Raw genomic sequence first — 12,918 nt, forward strand, 5'->3', positions numbered from 1 at the left:
CTAGATGAGGTTTTTGTCTTTTAAGAAGCACAAGACCAGGAAAAGTTCTTGCACACATTTATATCCCTGCATCAGTGTTTGCTTCAGAAGAACGCTTCGACTAGTTCCACCAGTCATGTCTTGACATCCGCAATTAGTAATGTCACAAGTTGTCGTGCAGAACAATATATGGGGCAGCCGTGCCTGTTTTCACGCCACTTTGGGAATTTTCATGCACTAATAAAGTACTGCTGCTGCAAGTGGCATATTATTTGTATTCACAACACTGTAATTGCTGATGCTGGCCAACTTGCTTTTGCACTTTAGTGTCTCTTTAGGCGTCTGTATTGTACCGTAAATCCATTAGGTCCCTCCTGGGCAGATGTGCTGAACTATGCTCCTGTGCTATGTCGCTTTTGCATCCCAATATATTTACTTCCTCTTTCTCTCTTTTTAAGCATAGCAGCAACCTTTGAGGTGCAAAAAGTGTCGAAACATGAAAAAGTTCAGTGTAGTTCTTCGTGCTTGAAATGAGTGAGCTACATTCTGCGCATATTACACCTTGTGGCATTTCTGCTGCCCACAGGCCTGAAAGAAGGACACAACAAGTGCTTGACTTGCAACAAAGTTTATTTGTTTGCACCACAAAGATATGCAAGTACAAAACATCAAAAGCAAGAATCACAAGCAGGAGCCTGCGTCCTAGCCTTAAAAAGGTGGCATTATGCGAACCATAAAAACACAACTTAAGTCATATGCATACTCCTATCACTCAGTACATTCACATTAACAACTTCAGCAATTGTAGCAGCACCCACACAAACAAAGCACAGCAACATCTCTCACTAAGTGCATTGGCAAAAAAATTCACCTACACAGTCTGTACAGATGATTAACAAGCAAAGCTGTGACATACAGTTGCTGTTTTATGTGTGATGCGTGGCCTACCCATTGAGCTGTGCTTCACAGAGTAGCTTGCTGCATGTGCGCTCTGCTGCGAGAGACGCCTTAATGTTCCCTTTGATGTGGCATTCCCAAGTAGCACTGTCGGTAGGTGTGAGAGTGTAGCTGCGTCATCTATAAACCTATAAGCCAATCTCTGTCTTTGTCGAGAGTTCGACGGAATGCCATCTGGTCAGGTAAAGGCATTTGTATAAATGTTGCAACAAAATTGACGTTTCGGGATCCGTATGGATCCCTTGTTCATAATGGATTGATGGCTTAGCAGCAGGCTCCTAAGTAGCGTTGAGCGCATGACGTAATGTACGGGAGTACACATGGTTTAGAGTGCCAGATGATCTGTTGATTGTGTTGCTTGTTGTCTGAATTATTAGCGATTCAAGATTGAGCCTCGTTGCGAAATTCTTTCCCGGCGACCACTACATAATTCAGTCACAAATCTCCCATCAAAGAGCGAGCAGCCAAAAAATTGGCACTGCGTGCATAACAAATTGGAAGAACTTCCGAGAAACCACCCCCGCTGATCGGATAACAGTCTCGAGGAATGGACTACCAAGCTCATTCAAGAGGCAAGAAAACACGCCAAGGAACTTTCCCTTACGCAGGATAACCCAGCCATCGATGCCCATCTCCTCCACCTCTGGGACGCCCGTAGAGGGCTAATCAGGCGGTGGAAAAAGAACAAGACGAACCGCAAGCTGAAGATCCGCATTGCGGAAATTACGGCAGAAGCTGAAGTGTACGCCCGTGAGCTGAGCCAGCACAACTGGACGCAGTTCTGCAACAAGCTGCAAGGAACGCTGGGAACCCGCCGCACATGGTACCTGCTCCGTTCCCTTATGGGCCCCGGTGAATATAAGGCGGTCGCAGCAGACCAGCTTCGCCGATTAATCCACAATTACCCGGGCACAGAAGAAGACTTGTTGGACGAACTTATTAAGCAAGCCTTAGCGCCCCCACCTCACGTCCAACCCACCCAGGCACCTGACTACACAGGCGATCCGAATCCCAAAATGGACGAGCCGTTCTCCATTGCTGAAATCGAGGCGGCAGCGTACAACCTCACCCGAAACACCACTCCGGGTCGAGACAAAATCCCTAACAAATTATTGCGAAACCTCGACCATGCCGTCCTAGAAAATCTTCTAGTCTACATCAATGAGTGCTGGCTGGCGGGTTCCTTGCCCCCACAGTGGAAACACGCAGACGTCACTTTCATCCCCAAGCCCGGCAAACCCTTGAACTCCAAGAATCTGAGGCCTATTTCTCTGACCTCATGTGTCGGCAAATTGTTTGAACACCTGGTGTACAACCGGCTCTCGCCCCACGTTGAAGACAACGGCTACTTCCCTGACACGATGTACGGCTTCCGCCCACATCTGTCAACCCAAGACATACTACTTCAGCTTAAGGAGGAAGTGCTGGACGACTTTAATAGCCACAGCAAGCGGTCCATCTTGGCCCTTGACATTAAGGGGGCATTCGACAACGTTTCTCACCAAGCCATCCTTCAAGGCCTCGCATCTACAAACTGTGGCGAGCGCACATTCCAATACTTTGTCTCCTTTCTAACCCAGCACACAGCAACAGTGGCCATCGGGCACCGTCGATCCGACGCATTTAAAACCCTGCCAAAGGGCACTCCGCAGGGGTTGGTAGTATCCCAAATACTATTCAACCTCATAATGAAAGACTTGCCACCCCTACTAAAAGCCATCCCGAATCTTCGCCACGCAATATACGCGGACGACCTAACGCTCTGGGTCCCCACTGGATCTCCGGGCGACCAGCAAGATGCACTTCAAGCAGCCATTCAGGTCACCCAACAATACCTGAAAGCCCGAGGACTCGATTGTGCCCCCGAAAAATCTGCCCTTCTAACCCTGTGCAAAAGGACATATAAGAAGCGTCCAGATCCCATACCAGATCCAGAACTTACCATTAATGAGCAACGCGTCCCCAATGTCCCACTCCTACGCATATTGGGCCTCACCATACCAAAAGATGGCTCAGGCGCTCAGACTATCCTTCCCTTGCAACGGACTCTTGACCAGCTCATTCACCTCATCCGCAGGATCTCCCATCAGCGACTTGGGCTACAAGAAGCTGACACCCTGCGCATCATTCACGCCCTCCTTATTAGCCAGGTTACGCCACCGTATTTGGCCCTGAAACCCGCAGAGAAAGAAAAGCTAAACATCGCCATACGCCAGGCCTACGAGGCCGCCCTTGGACTGCCTCCAAAAATAGCAACAAGAAAACTTCTACAGCTCGGCATCCATAATACATGGGAGGAACTGGAAGAAGCTCATCGCATCTTCCAATTCACGCGACTTAAAGGAGCCATGAAGACAAAATACAAGTTGGGTTTATTAGAAAGACTGCTTAGTCACGATAACAATGACACCAATATCATCGCAATCTTCGAACGAATAACGGAGATATTAAAGAAAACGTGTGAAGCCGTGGCGACCCCCTAGCCAATTTCCCGCAACTTTTCTATGACGTCACGGAACCTTGTTTGTGCGATTGGCGGCCGCCTAACCGACGTGTCGCGACGACACATGACTGGACGTCTGTAATGGGGCCTCTAGTTCCATTTGACCGCATCACTTGAATGTAACGTGCAGTTAACGCACTGAAAATTATATTTTATTGTTGGCCCGTATGACGTCATTCTTGCTCATAACACGTCACTGTGGCGCAAAATTTGAAAGTTTTTAAATACTTCTTGCTTTTTTTTCGCTAAAAAAAACATCTTTTGTGGCTCTAATGGAGCTGAGTGAGATACTGAATCCTAGTTCCTTCAAATTAAACGAAGTTGTATTTTCTCTTCATGGCTCCTTTAAGCTCACGCCAACCGGCAGGGCTACACTTACCCGGCTCTGCTACAGCCCCGCATGCCGAGAAGCCCGGATACGAGCCCTTAGAAAACGCTTCCCCAACTCTCCCTGTACTCGTTACACGGATGCCTCTCCATACCACCAACAACCGGAACATGCCGTGAGTGTCACCGGAGCCAACAGTGCAGAACTGACGGCCGCTACAGTACACACGACATCTATTGAGGCAGCAGAAGGACTTGCCATCGCTCTAGCTGCCACCACTGGAAACGACTACTTCACTATAATCCGCCTGGCGCAACTTCCTGCTAGGTCGAATAACACCCACGGCCTTAAAAATTCTGCAAAGTGTGCACCAGCTCCCGGAAATGCACATCATCTGGACCCCCGGACATGAGTCCTTCGAGGGGAACGAGGCGGCACACGCCGCTGCCCGCGTTCATACACACCGGGCCGTTTCTCAAGAAGGCGAAGTCACGCAGCCCCTTCACTCTCCCAAGCCCGCTACTCTGAATTCATACGCGGACATCCTCGCCCATTACCGCCACGGACGACGACGCTTCCCGCCACCACATCCCCATTTATCCAGAGCACAGGTGACTGCCTTTCCTCCATGCCATGTACCCCACCCTCTACTACTCAACGTGTAATTTCTGTCACCAACCAGGCACCCTGTACCACATGGTATGGAGTGTCAGAAAACCCCATCTCTTACCCCAAATCCTCACCCAACATACGAGCAGTGGGCGGACCAGCTGGCCAGCTCCGACCTCTCAGTCCAGCGTATCCTGGTGGAGAGGGCTAGGGCAGCCAGCGCGGACCAGGGCTTCCCGGACTACAGGAGGCCCCCCACCTGGCGGGCACCTGAAGCTCGTCTTAATAAAGTTTATCCACTCCACTCCGTGGCTATGATGCGCGCGTGGTCCCACTCTATCTTGTGGCCCATCTTCTCGGCATGCTCTGCAAGTGCATTCGTCACGGTGTGGCCCTTGGTGACATCATTTTTGTGCTGTTTAAGACGCCGGCAAAAATTTCCGCTTTTACCAATGTATGCCGATTCGCAGTCGGCGCATGGGATTTTGTAGACCACACCAGGGAAACGTTGCCGAGGGAGGATCCTTTATGTTAAGCAAGTCACCCTTGAGCTTGCTTGCTTGCACATGCGCGATCTGCACACCACGTTTTCTGAAGACACGAGCAAGGGCTCCACTTCCAGGCAGTTCCTCCACAAGGACATGACATTAGTGTATCGCACGCCGTTCGATGTCACTGAGCTCTGCACCTTGCTACGGGTTTGCCTGTCTAACACTTGCTTCTCGCACAAAAGCGAATTCTACAAGCAAGTTTTCGGTACCGCTATGGGAGCATCTATTTCAGTCACGACTGCAAATATTACAATGGAAGCAATTTAAAACAAGGCATTGGAATTATTTTAGCCGATACCCAAGGTGTTCCCGAGATACTTCGATGACTGCTTCTGCGGTAAGGTGTACATCAGACAAACCAGCCGATGCGTAAATGACCGCCTCAGGGAACATGATCTTTCCATGAAGAATGGCACCGGGTCGCATTTGCCTCATCACTACCGCGAGTGTGGCAAAGGATGCCTTCCGAGACTGACAGAGACAATCATTATCGGAAAGAGTCGTGACACCGTGGCGCAAGAACTGCGCGAAGCGTATTTTATCCAAAAAAAAAAAAACAGCGCAGGCTGTATCAGTGAAGCATCGCTATCTCTGTTTTCGAAGGAGTACCGGATCCTAGACAACATGCGATAAAAAGGTGTGATTGTTGTCTTCAGCTGTGGCTATTTTGTTTTTATAGTATCTTTTGCAGATCTATTATCCTTTGTGTATGTTTGTGCGTTTGTAGACAAGCTACTTATATCGCTGTCTTTCCTTGGAATAAATCAGTTGTTAGTAGCGCATCTGTCTCGTCGTTCTTCGTTTTTTCTGTCCTCGTTTGTAGCGCTCGATTTTCCTTAAGCAATGAACCAACTAGCCCAACAGCATATTTTACTAAAAAAGCGGACCCTGATTTACAACGCTACTTGCCCGTACGATTTCGAAAAGGAGCTTTTGTTATAGCCGACGCTTCAGCTATCACGTCTCCCTCTTTGAAGGGAACAAACCGCACGCGGGCTGCGATCGATCACTATTTTTACCATACATTATGTGCAAACAGCTTCGTGAATATCAACCCAGTATTTTTTGCCTTGCTGCCCATCGGGAAACGAATTATAAAACGGATCTAAAACGATAAGCCAGCTTCCACAGCTAAATGATGCACTAAAGCACGAAAACATTTCCTGTCTGCCACTGTTTTCTACTTTAACCAGAGACAGGTGCTGCTGAAAACATTTTACTTTCAAATAAACTAAATCTAACACTCAAAGTAAATACTTCACTTGGGAATTGAACTTTTAAAAATCTAGTCTATTATTTAGGAGAGGAGAAGTTTCGTTAGTTTTCGCACTTGACGAAGACGACGGCCGATATTTGTGCTGATGTATTTGTTACTTAGAGAAAGGCTGATTTTGGCTCACTTAACGAGTGAGGCAAAAGTCACACAAGCGTTTATAGCCGCGTGTACAACAACTCTATTTAGGTCGTCAAACTTTTGAAAAGGTCTAAAGGATAGAGGTGGCGTTGGGCCAGCCCAAATATGGCCCATATTGGACTCGGGATGCAAGCGGCCAAAAAGTTATAAAATATCTTTTTTTTTCTGTGGTAAATGCAATAGGAATGACAAATGTAAGGCATGTGCTCATTTCGCGCTATTTTTATCTGAGTAAAAATTTTATTTTTAAGTAAAAAGAGGTTTGCTAACACCAAGACATTCGCAAGCGCGTGAATAGTTTGTAGGCTTCTCATCTTTCTTTCTTTTTTTTTAATTGAAAAAAAAAAATGGCGGATACGCCTGCCTATGCGGTTAGTTTAAACATGTGATGGCGACGGCGGTACAGCGCGCTGGTGTAGCAGAGAAACCCCGGGCGAGCACATCCCTGCACCTGGCGGAGCGCCCTGCAAGTCGCCGGAGAAATGCGAGCTTCACGGGACAGGTTCCCCAACCTCCGTCACAGGCAGCTCGGAACTTGTTTCGGCAACTCTCCACCAGGTGCAAACGTCGTCTGCATGGAGCTACTTTGAACGATGGTACCTAGTGTGCAGTGTGCTTGCAAAGCTCAGGATTTCGCCAAGGTGATTTTAAGAGCTTAGACTGCTTATTTGGACAAAGAAAAATTTGAGTGCAGTTGGCCTTTAATGCCGAGACATGTGCATTTAAAAATATTGGAGTTGATTTCCCGTGAGTTTTCACTATTCATTTACGACTTGTAGTGCCATTCACACACCTCCGGAGAAAACATAACCCTAAATGAAGAGGCCCACACAAGGGGCACCCTATTAGGTGCCTTCTGTCCCTTCTGTAGTCCGAGAGCTTTGGCGTGCGGCACCCCATCTCTGACGCTGAGGTTCAGGGCGTGAGGACCGCTTGACCTTCTTGCTAGCCGAGCTCTTGGCCAGCAGGCACTCTACCTGGTCCCCGGTTGACCCCAGGGCGACGCCTGGCAATGCTTGTGGGCTGGACCTTGACGGTACAGCCGCACCTCCGGGCGCTGGTGAAGCCTGCCTTCATGGGCAGGCTCCTTTCTGATCTTGTGCATCTGCCGCAGCAGCTGCTGAAGGGCAGTGGCATAATATGGGTTGCCAGCAGCTAGGGAAGGCTGGCGCCACCACTCCTCGTAGATCTTCTGCAGCTCCGCAGTATCCTACGAAAAATTTGTTCAGGATATACCACAGATTTACTCAAAATTTGTTGCATCTCCTATCTTTACTATTGTCTTCTTTGCACTGCTGAAGTAATAAGGGTGTTCCGTAGGTATTCAACTATGGGCCTACCGGGAAACCCATTAGGGCAGAAAAATGTTCACAGAACTCACCTTCCCCTGCCAAGCTTAGATAACCAGTTTGGACCAGAGAATACTACGCAGGTATTTACAGATTAGTTTCACAAACATTAATGCATTCATTGAACTAAAATAAAACACAAGAAAAAGCTTTGTTTAGTGCCATGTTCAGTTTGATTGTTCAGTTTGATGACTGATTGATTGATTGACTGCGAGGTTTAAAGTACCGAAACTACACCTTGCTTATGAGGCGCGCTGTAGTGGAGACAGCTGGGGTTTAATTTTGGTCACCTAGGAACAGCTAGGAAGAGTTAACGTGCGCCGAAATCTCGACACACAGACGCTTTCGCTTTTCACTTCTATCAGGAAAATTGCTACCGCAGCCGGTATCGAACCCATGTCCTTGGGCTCAGCAGCACAACACCATAGTCACTTTAGTCTCACAGAACCCAAGCAACGCCTCTTCAAAATCCCAGGGTTCCTCAAAGCCTTACTTGAGAGCCCCTGACCTAGCGCTTTCGCAAGGCACCTTTTTATTCACAGGGCCTTAGTGGCATACAAGGACCACGGCCGCTTTATGGAAACAAGGTCTCCATCGAGCGGCCGTGCAAGGACTATTCAGCGAAACACACAGAAAAAACATTAAGACCAGAATGTAAAATTTTACATCTCAAAAACTTGCACTGTGCAACTGACTATGTATCTAATGGTATGAGATTGGATCCTGGCAGAGTCTGTTTAACACTTCTTCTTTTAAGCTGGGCTGAAGACTGTCCCACCTGGTGGGGGCCCCTAACACCAGCACAGTGCTGTTTAATGAAAGTTTATTCCTCCTCCTCTTAGCACCCTCCCTATGTCAGAAAGGGCCTCGGAAGACATACGACAGCCAGCATACAAAATTTCACACTAGCTGTGACATATGAATACTACTTCATTCTTGCTCCCCTTTACATGCCTTGGAAAAACTTGTTCGTCTTGCTTCTGCTATGATGCTACGCAGTCATGTTGGATTGCCTTAATTTTTGGAGTGTCTTTTTTGGCATCCTGTAGCCTTCTTCTACTTAGCTCCTGCAATTGTACCTTCGTAAAAATAAATTTCACTACAAGAGACCCCTGAAAAAATGCATGCACGTGCTTATAAAATAGGTAGCTCTTTCCAAAAGTGGAGTGTGTTGCTGAGAAACAGATCTTGTTCAGGTGTCTAGTTGCTACCTAGGTGTCCAGTAACTGGAGTAAGGGTCACAATTATTAGGCTTTGCTAAAATAAATGCACGAGCACAAGCCACACCTCAACACCTCATGTTGGTGACTGCTTCCAGTCGAGCCCTGGGCCTCCAGCTGTGGCTCGGTATCCATAGGCAGCTGCTGCTGTTCAGGCTCTGCTGCCACCGGTTGGCCTTGCCCTGTGGGTGTGCTGGTGCTGGCTTCTTGGGAGTTGTCCTGTGTTTGCTTTCCCAGTCAAGCTTCCTGAATGCCCCCTCCAGACATGCTGTAAACAGTTAGGAATAGTGAAAACTGACTGTGAATCAGATCGAATATTCTCAAATACGAATAGTAGAACCCAACCGCGAATTACATGTATTCGAATGTAAATGGCAAAAGATTACTGCAAATGAATTATTTTCAAATGTGAATAGTGAAAATTCACTTCACATTGAATTTGATTCAAATTGCGCATTGCTCCCACGCCAGGCTGCTGTTAGCTGTGCCACGTATAAAGATGTATTATGAGCTGCACTGTTGTGGCGAATACCACACGCCGATTTATTCCTTCTAAGTGGAACAAAAATAGTAGAGCGAAGGTATGTACTGAGACATATGAACGTCTGGGCCATAATTTAAAAGTAGTTTTACAAGCACAGGCTTTCAGTCAGGCTGTGCCATCTTCATTAGGACAGGTGCATCAGACAAGTCTAGTTAAGTGCGCCGTGGCTGTGCATGTGCTCATCGCTGCCTTTCTCCCGAATTAGAGAATTCAACACTGCAGAACAGAGTTTCTGCGATAACTTTCCGTCTACACTGCATGATAGCTTGCTTGAAGCTGAAAATTAAACTGAGAGAGATACCATGTTTGCATAAACGTTTGCACAGGTCACATAAAAGTAGCAATATATGGAGTGTGCTGGGGTACATAGCTACTTACAATGTTCAACGTGATTTGGTGCTCTTCTGTCCAGCTTAGTGAGGGGGCTCACTCCTTCGTCGCCATACTGCCCTCTCCGCCACCCGCAGAACCAGTGGTAGACGGTGCTGACTGGGGGATTTACAGCGCTGCTAGCGAGCAGGCCCTCACCGTCCTCCTGCCTTGCCAGCTTCGTTTTATGAGGAGCTAGTGCGGCTGCTGGGGTCGTATCATCTTGAAAGTAGCGGAAGAATGCGGCACTTTTGTCCGATGTGGGTTTTAGAAGGCGAAGCCCATCGGCGCAGTCGGGCCCGTGGTTGAGCACCTCTTGCAGCTTAATGACAGCAGTCGGCGAGACTGGCCAGTTGAGGAATGGGTCGTTCTGCTGAGTTGCTTTTGTGACTTCCTAATTTTGACATCTACAAATGCTTAGCAGTAGTAGAATGCTTTCCGGCAGTTTCGTTCAAGCTTCTGTGCTGACACCTTCACTCCTTGTGGAACACAAACCTGTAAAAAGAGAATATCACAAATTATCTCAATTCTCAAAATATTATTCAAAGCTTGATATACAATGACTAACCTGCAATATGTTTTTTTACTTAAATTACAATTTTATGAAACACAAACGTGTTAAACGGTAATATTATGAATTATTTTAGTTGTGAGAATATTATTGAGAACCAGATATGCAATCTGTAACCTGCAAATGTTTTTTTTACTTCAATTACCCACTTCATCTGACAAGTTTCACAATCAGACAACTAAGAAATGCTGAAGTTCCAAGGTGATGCGCATACTGTATTAAAGATGTGCCTCCAAGTCATGTTCTGATCTACTTCGCGGAATAAGAAATTGTACAGGTTTAGCACTCGCCTTTCACTTAATTTTCCCATGTATGAAAAATGGCGTTTTAGGAAAATTTGTGTTGGTACCAAGCAAAAAAAAAAAAAAACTTGCTCAATCGCTCACGAAATCGAAGCGGAACAGTTGCATGTTATGCTCTTGCATATAACACAATTCTCTCCAAAATAGGACAGTTATATGCTTCCCACATTTCAGTTACGTTTAAATACACTGAACACGTAATAACACGACACGTTTAAAGCCTCTTTTAAAGCATTTTCAGTTGGTCTTTTTTTCCTCCTCAGCAAGGGGTGCCCCTTTATAGACCGAAGGGGGCAGGAGATAATTGGCTAAAAATCATTCATCTGTGAAAATGTTAAAAGCATGACACACATGCTTGACTCTTTTTGCTCGGACCATACTATGAAGCGTTATTTGTTTGTGAATTAGAATTACATCACACATTATTCTGATATTGTTTAATCTTACGTAAGGAAAAATAAATTAATTTGAACATGAAATGAAATGCGGATTGTTTTTGCACGGGTGCTTCAAATCGCGGTCAAAAAATCCCAGCCCAACTCAATGTAATGTAATTTAAGCTATATGTTCTTTCACCTCGGCCAAGAGAACATACAACGACGAAGTTCAGCTGTTCTTCCCTTTGAAATTGAGCGTGAAAGACGGCGGCATCGATGATTGACCCGTGGCGTTGTTCAGCGTGACGGAAGCAAGTGTGATCAGTAGTAACCAGTAGTAGCCACCGCTACTGTAATAAATGCGTAGCAAAAAAAAAAAAAAAAAAAAAACTCGCTGGTGTAGCTTCGCAACTGCAACTGATCAGTCTGTCTTGATTTTACCAGGTCGGGTAGGGGGGTGATTTGGCAACACCTCCGAGGACCTTGCCACAATAAATAAAGACACTGCCGAAGAGCATCTATGGTACCTCGTTGGGTTGGGGGCTCCCAGTCGACGATCCACGACGCACGGTTGCCTCGCCGTAGTAGTCAGCCATGCGTACGCATCCCCGCACGAAGCACGTCCACGTTATCGACGCTGGCTTTGCAGTCTAACTCGAAAGGTTGGTCGCGCCCGCGCATGTCACAACGGCTGAAGAAATTAACTGCTACTTCGCCGTCGAACTAGAAAAAAAACCGTAAAATTGCAGCAAACTCTACGCCACTGATGCTGCTGGTGCCGTGAACGTAAGGTCCCAGGGACCTTACGTCCTTACGTGAACGAGCCCTAAACAAGAGCAGAGGAGTGCGGAGTACGTTTACTGCTTTGTTCGCACGCCGGCAGAACCAGCCTAAACATCAAATAGCAGGGAAGGAGTGCGGAGTACGCTTGGTGCTTTGTTCGAACTTCGCACACCGCAACGTTTTTATGGCGCAAGGTTTGTTTTGCATTCAACAGGTGGCGCACCGCAAACGCGCAATTTTTAAATTGTAAGCCGCGGCATTCGCGCTCACGTCTCCGGCTACGGATGAGATTTCTTTTTCTTGGAATGCATTTTTAGCATTTCTGCGCGTACTGTAGCACGATATCACGTTACTGTGATCGCCTACAGCATCAGCAACCATGCTTAAAATAAGACATATTCCCGCTGCATTTTTTATTCAGTGACAAAAAAGTAAATTATCAACAAGAAAAGTGGGGGGAGGGTTCATTATGAGAGTAAATACAGTAGCTCTCATTTTAAGCACAAAAAACTACACTGAACTTTTTCATGTTTCGACACTTTTTGCACCTCAAAAATTGCTGCTATGCTTAAAAAGAGAATGAGGAAGTAAATCTACTGGGATGCACAAGCGACATAGCACAGGAGCATAGTTCAGTACATCTGCCCAGGAGGGACCTAATGGTTTTACGGTACACTATAGACGCCTAAAGAGACACTAAAGTGCAAAAGCAAGTTGGCCAGCATCGGTAATTGCAGTGTTGTGAATACAAATAATATGCGACTTGCAGCAGCAGTACTTTATTAGTGCATGAAAATTCGCAAAGCGTCCTGAAAACAGGCACGGCTGCCCTGTACATTGTTCTGCAGACAACTTGTGGCATCACTGATTGCGAATGGCAAGACAAGACTGGTGGAACTAGCCGAAGTGTTCTTCTGAAGCACACACTGATGCAGGGTTATGCAAGTTTAAAATGAGTGTGTGCAAGAACTTTTCCTGGTTATGAGCATTTTAAAAGACACAAACATCAGCCAGTAAACATAAAATATGATGCCTCATCCCAGGATTTCTTGCAATGTCGAT

The 12,918-nt window shown here is 46.6% G+C and overlaps 1 long non-coding RNA gene across 1 annotated transcript; it reads right to left on the minus strand.

The window, feature by feature from the left end:
* Positions 1 to 1,429: 1,429 nt before the first annotated feature.
* Positions 1,430 to 11,854, minus strand: LOC144178139 (uncharacterized). Its single transcript, XR_013323957.1, has 4 exons — positions 11,601 to 11,854; positions 9,833 to 10,318; positions 8,978 to 9,178; positions 1,430 to 7,551 (listed from the first exon to the last, which is right to left on the minus strand). It is a non-coding gene; the product is annotated as an uncharacterized LOC144178139 (long non-coding RNA).
* Between the last annotated feature and the right edge of the window lie 1,064 nt (positions 11,855 to 12,918).

Source organism: Haemaphysalis longicornis, unplaced genomic scaffold (assembly GCF_048455015.1).
Source record: "Haemaphysalis longicornis isolate Haplotype H1 unplaced genomic scaffold, Haemaphysalis longicornis Haplotype H1 scaffold_4, whole genome shotgun sequence".
Classification (NCBI taxonomy): domain Eukaryota; kingdom Metazoa; phylum Arthropoda; class Arachnida; order Ixodida; family Ixodidae; genus Haemaphysalis; species Haemaphysalis longicornis.